We start from the raw sequence: 7,852 nt of genomic DNA on the forward strand, positions 1-7,852 counted from the left end.
ATTAGTCAATTAACTAATATTATTTATTCAAATTATTGTATTATTTATTTATATTATTTGCATTATTAGTTTATAAACATATATATATACATATAACAAAGAAATATTGAAACTAAAAAGCATATTAAGCAGTCTCCTTATTACAGCAAATGAGGTAGTACCTGGTCCATTCTCTGTCTACGGTGTAACTAGAAATCATATTTGGCAACAATTCAGGTAAAGAGTACTTCTAGCCACATTCTATTTTTCTAAGAGATTGCTATTCTAATAATTATTTTAATATGTCCCTACTGATATGAATATACCATATTTGTGTGTTATAACATGCTATCTAATAACAATACAACTAGTAATAGTTATGTCATTATTAACAAGTTGTCACTCTTAGTTTGACAAAGATTGTTTTGTCAGGGACAGATGGACACTATATTCTGCTAACCAACTGCTCTTTTCTACACCGTGTCTAAGAAATGTAGCATCCTGTGGATGACTGTGTATTTCTAGTACAGCCAGAGATGATTTAACTGCCTTCTAGTAATCAGAGCATTGTGTCTCACCAAAAATATTTTAAAAAATTAACCACTGTGCATTTTAAACAGGATGCTCCTTTTAAAAAAACGAGTATCTTTTATACTGCTCACATAAATACTTCCCAACAGATTATCAGAATTAGGAAATGCAGGCTATCCCTATATTGCAAATTTGACAAAACCACTTTTAAAAAAAAAAAACAAAACTCCAAAACAACTTCTTGTTGAGTTCCTGAAATAGATACTGTTTAACCTGTCAGATTGATTTTTTTAAATCAAAGTTAAAAAAAATAAAATAAAAAATTCAGAACTTAAAGTTAAGAAATTAGTTAATGGATAGCTCCAAATTTGCAACTGATTTTCATATAAGTTAAAAATCTCCAAGATCTAATTGATTTTCCACATTGTATACTGAGGAATAGTGTTTTGTACCTTCTGAATAATTCACAAGTCTGAATCCTAAGGAGCATACACACACACACACACACACACACACACACACACACACACACACAAATCTAGATACATAAGTATATATTATGTGTGTATCATATATATATGTAAATATATATATATACACACACATATATATATGGCTAATTATTCTGGTAGCAAAGGTCAAAAGGACAAGGTGGTCACATAAATTAATAATAGGTTAGAGAATTCAGATGGAATGTGGACCTAAATTACTGTGTTACATTACCTTGCTGAAATCTTATTGCTAAAATTTTGCACTGCTAGGCAGTAAACTAGAAAAAAAAAAAAGAAATTGAGAAAGTGTTAATTTTTAAGCAAGTTTGACAAAGATTGAGTTTCATATGACAAATATTGTCAGCAAGACAGGATTCTGTCAGTGGAAGAAGTTTAAACATTAACAATTTCTGTCAGGCTGTTGACACAATCATGGCAGACATTTCCCAAGATGCCGAGATGACTGCTGGCATTTGTCAACAATCCTGTCATAGTGACAGCAATAAGACCATGTCTGGAAATGTGACAGTTTTGGCTTTGTGCTCCCCTGAGCAATAGCCCAAGTGTTCAGAGAAAGTGTGGGAAAACCCACATTTCTGCATTGTCATTCGAACACAGCAAACACAGGAGGAAAATGAGCTGTCACTCCAATTCCCATGATGCCTTGCTGCTTAGCATATCTCTACAGCGCGGCCCTAGGTCCACTGGTCCATACTCTGACAGATAATTAAGAAAGCAGCAGCTTTTTCTAGACGGCTCTTCCTCATGATTTGCATTTTAGCCAGAGGCGACCAGTTATAAAAAAAACATGATGGAAAGATGGTAAGAAGCCAATTAGATGGATGGATGGCTGACTGACAGCTCTCTGGTATTACGACTCCAGATTTCAGACTACATAGCCTGGCAGTTTTCTACAAAAACCAACTTTTTTGCAGGTTAGTAAAGCTGTTAAGTGTGGGGCTATATATAGCGCTATATAATTTTTGCAAAGTTGTACATTTTCCTTAAATAAGCATGTATTCTTTTCAATCAGGTTTGCATTAAACAAGTTTTCACAATTTAATCACAACTTGTGTCACTAAATTTAGCAGTATTAAAATTCCAGACAACTTGTAGGCACATTAGCTGTGCCAGTAGAGAAGTGATTAAAAAGCTGAGAACCACGTTGCGCCAGCAGAGATTAAGTGAACTAATAATTAGAATGTCTGTGCAAATGTGCCTTTGGAACTTTGAAATGTATATTGTTTGGTTCTAAGCAACTAGAAGCATAAACCCTAAACTTCCTTTCCATCTTTAGATTCTACACACATATATTTGCTTATTATCCCTGTACAAGGTCTAATATATGCTAGCACATCTGCTACTTCGACTAATTTTGATGTTAAAAAAAATAAACTGTTAGACTCAAGCTTCCAGTTTGGTCGTGATATTCTATAGCTTCTAGCCAATAGGAGTTAACTCTTCATAATATTGTCCAATTTGGAACCTTACCCAATGTTTCCTGTGTACTGCCTGCTGTGTATGTGTATGTTGTCTATATACATACACAGACACACACACTCACACACAAAGACACTCTTTTTGAGAAGCCAACCATTTGTTATTAGAGCGACATATCTCCATCTGTAATTTGAAACGAGAGAATTTTCTTTCAAATTATAATGATACCTCTGACTTGTTTTGGATTTTGAAATACTAAGGGAAGGCAATTATTTCAATATAAATTGAGGTTTTAGTAAGGAACATTAACCCAAGCCAAAATTGTAAAGTGTATTTTATTTCTGCGGGTAATGGATCTTCAAACTGAGAATGAATGTTAAACCAATAGTGGGTCTGAATGCTTTCAGTAGCTTAAAATAAAACAATGTAGATTTCAAAGGTCCATGTTTATCAGTGGATGTACATTTGATGTCAAAATCCACAATACACATAAAGCATGACTGAGAATGTCTTACCATATGTATTAAATACCCTCCCTTTTAATTTTCTTTTTCAACCATATTGGTATTTGTCTTTTTTGCTTTTGCTTTGTATCATGTTGTTGGAATAAAATGACCTTATTTTACCTATAATCGTTCTAAAAACTGTTCTACCTGTACATACTTGGAGAGTTTAAACAGAAGTTCAGGGGACTAATGACAGTTCAATAAACTGCCTCCCAAATTAGAGAGGAATAAATGCGCGTTTTGGTTTTTCATTAGAAACATTTTTTTTCCTACTGACGTAGTACAATACCATTAGAAATAAAAATCTTCTAGAGTTTTTATAATTTTTTAAGAACTGTGTTTCATTTCAGTAATTAAGGCCCTTATATAAGAGAAATATATTTTCACTATTCAACATTTTAGTTTCCTCTGAATTTGCCATTTTAAAGAGGGAAATTCTGTGCCCCGATAACGTAATTCTTCAAATAAGAAAAGTGAAAAGTTTTGAAGCATTTACTTATTTGGATGGATATTCCTGCGCAAAGTCTGGCTGGGTGTTTTTTTTCCATGTCCTCAGCTTGCACCAGCCACTCATACTTTTCGTTAAAATTTCTTTCACTTTCGTATTCTCTTCCTTATGGCACAATGTCAATGCATTATATTTTCTCAAGCTCTGGGGGAAGTTATACATCTTTTAAAAACTAATTAGAATTGAAATGTGAGTAATAGTATATAATGGACAGATTTTGAAATAACAACTACACATATTATGTAAAACTTCTTTCTTTCCCTAAACTACATATTAAGAGAAATTTTCTGTTTAAGGGAAAATCTGAAGAATGGTGCTTATTAAATTGAAATGAGTTCTGAAAATACTAGTTTTAAAGGAGACCTTTGTGTCACTGTAGGGTAAAGAGATATATTTCTAGATAAAAAATGAAGTGTGGTATCATCAAAACAAAAAGACACCTCACCACAAGATCTGTGTAGTTGTGCCTGGAAAATGTACTAAAACTCAGTGGAGCTTATTGCTGTCATCGTGTTCATATTAAACTCATTTGCAATTTAAGTGGCTGGAACCTGAACATAAACAGCAAAGAGAAGAACATAGACAAGTTTTTAAAAAATTGTCTTTCTTCAGTGTATCTGTATTACTAATTGAATATTTGGCTATAGAAGTGCTCTGTCAGATTTAAAGTAGAATATTTTGATAGCATATAACTATTATAGCTCTGTCTCTCAGGTAGATATATGCAAATAGTGATTTGGGACACATTTTGAAAATAGCCAATTTTCTTTTCAGTGCATTTTACCGTAACAGAAAAGTAAAGGAAAGAAAAACTTAGGCAAAAACCATTTAATAGAGCTTCACTGATCTCTTTAGAATAGATCTTTATAATCCTATACGAAACTGGATTTTTTGTTGTTCAATATGTATAAACAATTTCTAGAAGTACAATAACAACTGACCTTGAACATCTTTTAAACACTGTTATTAAGGAACAATGTTATTTATGTTGAATGGGTCCTCAGCACCTCATATACTTTTCTAACTCCCTAAACATCCAATGGCCCCGTGAACCATCACAGGGTGACAACACTTTACTAATCTGGTTCGGAATACTTTCCAGAAGCGAAGATATGACTCAAAATCTGTTCATCTTCCCTGATTTGGAATAGAGTCTGGTTTTATATATATATATATATATAATTGAGAGAGAGAAAAAAAAGAGAGAGGGCACTGAAGGGGCAGAGATACTGAGAGAAAAGCAAGTCAGCAACAAGTCTTTGTTATACCTTGCTCATAAATTGTTCAGAATCCCGTTAAAATGAATGGCTTGAATTATGTAAGAAAGTCCACCAACACTGAGACACATATAGTAAAACCAGAGCCTTCCTAAAGACTAGAGGAGTATGTAGATCCCAACAGTAAAACAAACCTTCCTCTCTCTCCCTGCATTCTGATAGTCCTTCTCTTAAATGTCTTTGCAAGCACATCTCTGTTGTGTAACAGCAAACTGCAAGCTCTTTAAAGACGGGAGCTGCGTCTCACTTGTCTTTTTATTCCTGCTCCAACAATACAGGCTCGCGGTACAGGTTCAATTAACAGTGATTGAATTTAATGCCGATGTGTGCCTGGCTTTGTAGTCATTCGTTCTTTTACCTATCACAGGTTCAGTGTTCCACTGGCTACTTCCTTGTGCCCAAGTTGTGACCAGGCCAGGCAGTCTTATTATATTTTTCAAACACAACTGAGTCAAGTTTTTATATGTGCTTTGGCTATGAGAAGACTGCATGAGAAATGACGGCCAGAGCAACGCACGTCCTCTTCCTTCTCATCACACCACGATCATCACAGTAATGGTAATAACCATCATCATAGTCCATCATCTGCCTAAGACCGACCATTGACTGTTTATCTGTTCCGTAGTGACTGCCTTCCACAGCAAAACTATTCTGTGTCTGTGGGTACAGATGCTAGAATATTGGCAATTTCTTATCATTCAACCCAATTTTTCCTATTCAATCATTCAAAACACCTTAAAAGGTAAATATTTTCATCCTCATTTTGCATATGTGACATCCAGGAAGTTAAGTAGCTCTCCCTAGATGTAATATCTATGTGGTAAAATAAAATTTGAACTGAGATGTATCTGATTTCAAAGCCTCTCTTCAGTGCCTGAGTTTCTAATGAATAAATAAATATTAGCATAACAATAGGCGCTAATTTTAATGAACGCATTTCTGGAGAGAGAAAAACATATAAAGCATTAGTAGTGTTGTGTTCCTTAGTAAAAGGACGCCGACATTATTTATTTTAACTGTTAATTCTCGTGTCATCAATGCACAACAGAATGTTTCTTCTAATCTGTAGAGGCTCAAGTTGATAGGAAGAAAACATGGATACTAATCCTGTCTATAAGATAAATGTAAGGAGATAGAAGGAGAAACAGTAGGGAACATAATATATTATTTGTCCTCTTGGACCTCAAAACCTATTGGAAAAAGACACAAGTAACTCTATTACAACAGTTGCTACGCACAGTGTACTGTCCTGAAGAAATGATTCAGTGATCGCCCTGAGATACTAAGAGAAGTCTTCATTTATGTTAGGTCTTGTCAAGTGATTATACAACTACACTGACTGAGATAGCAGAGAGCATTTAAGGTAAGAGGAACAGCAGGAACCGGGATCTGTAAGAATGAGGGTACCAAATTATCACATGTATCTAGAGCATAGCGTGAATCCTGGAAGGGCGAGATTGTGTGTGAAGCTTGTGCAGGGATGAGTATGTTGGGAAATAGTCTTGGAAAATCAGGCTGGGACAAAATAAAGGAGACACTTCTTTGCCAGGCTCAGAAGCTTACCCTTTCTTCTATAGGTAATGGCAAGTCATGTATGAGTATCACTATGATGTGATTGAACTGGTGAATTAGGATGATAACTCTAACAGCAAAATGGATCAGTGTTGAAAAGTAAAGAGTTTGGTAACAGAGAGACCAGTATGGGGACTGCTTCAGTGACAGGGATGATGAATAACTGAGCTAAGACTGTGACAGTGGATTACAGTGATGAAGGTTTAGTTACAGCCAGCCCTGGTTTGTAGTGTATCAAAAACACCTCATTTTTGTGCAATTTCCTCTAGTTTTCTAACAGTGCTAATGGCTTTACTTTTCTTAGATTTTGGCTCTAAATCTGTTGGTAATTGCCCAATTTGATTGTTAAGCGTAGTTCTCTTTCACCAGGGAAGAGTCAGAGCATAAGAGGAAAACATTTCAGTAATTTTTTTCTCTTTGGGAAAAATTTTATTATATTCATGTTAATTTTTCTATTTTTATTTTTTCAACAGAAGGTCATACATATGCTATTTCAGAGTTCACAGCTAGCCACTCACTACTCAAACTGTGGGTGTTATTGCCAGACTGCGGAGATGCAGAAGAAGTGACTTGAGAAGCTAGAAGATTATTCATGCACCCACACACACTGTCATCTCTGGGAACTCTTAATCAATGCAGGGTGAAAGCCAGTCAGCACGACTGAGGTTAGGGCACCTGGGCTGTTCTATGGAAGATGAGGAATTAAAACGTGGCTATTATTCAAATTGGACTATGAAATAAAGAGCACATTCCAGGAAAGAAGAGAAGGAGGATATTAGAAATAAAGATTTGCTTACTCAAGCACCTGCTATATTGTGGTTTTTTCCTTGAAATGCCAAAACATAATAAACTTTGATGGGAGGGAAGGGTTTGGGGGAGTCATACCCCATCTCTATTTTTCTTGCAGATATACTGAAATAGAAATTCTTAAAAGCTGGGAATGTCTACTAAGTCTGCCTGAATATACAAACTAATCCTCTTATAGAAAATTGCACTAAAGAAAAATCTACGTATGAACCAAAAAATAAATTATAAATGTCAGTTAATGGTCCAGTGATTACAAAGAAAATAGATGATGGACCAAAATTCTAGTTATAAACACTGGAACTTAGATTGCAATTTTGGAGCTCATTAGGGACATAATGATAGTGTAACTTACCTAAAAAATTTAAAGTTTTTCTTAATATTTGAAAACATAAGTATTTAATAATCATTTGATGGCTAATTTGAAGAAGTTTTGGTCGTAAATATATGCTTGTCTTGACTTCTTGACAGTAAAAAAATACAGTGATTTAAACTCATATATATCCTAGATATCTGAACCATTTTACTTTATTTCTCTTGGATTGTGCCTATGAATTCATATTTCTTGGTTTTCCTCCATATTTTTGAGTGTGTTTCTGACCTTGTGTTTTTATTCTATATTTTTATCATATAATTTGATTTTGTTTTCACCTCACATTCTAGCTGGTTTCTGGACCTTTTTTTTTTTTCAACTGTCACTAGCAGATGGCCTCAACGTTCAATAACTTACTATCAGCAATTACT

At 34.5% G+C, this 7,852-nt stretch overlaps 1 long non-coding RNA gene across 1 annotated transcript; it reads left to right on the forward strand.

The window, feature by feature from the left end:
* The first annotated feature begins 1,723 nt into the window (after positions 1 to 1,723).
* Positions 1,724 to 7,105, forward strand: LOC116761515. Its single transcript, XR_004352038.1, has 2 exons — positions 1,724 to 1,936; positions 5,100 to 7,105. It is a non-coding gene; the product is annotated as an uncharacterized LOC116761515 (long non-coding RNA).
* The last annotated feature ends 747 nt before the right edge of the window (positions 7,106 to 7,852 follow it).

This window comes from Phocoena sinus, chromosome 11 (assembly GCF_008692025.1).
Source record: "Phocoena sinus isolate mPhoSin1 chromosome 11, mPhoSin1.pri, whole genome shotgun sequence".
Taxonomy (NCBI): Eukaryota; Metazoa; Chordata; class Mammalia; order Artiodactyla; family Phocoenidae; genus Phocoena; species Phocoena sinus.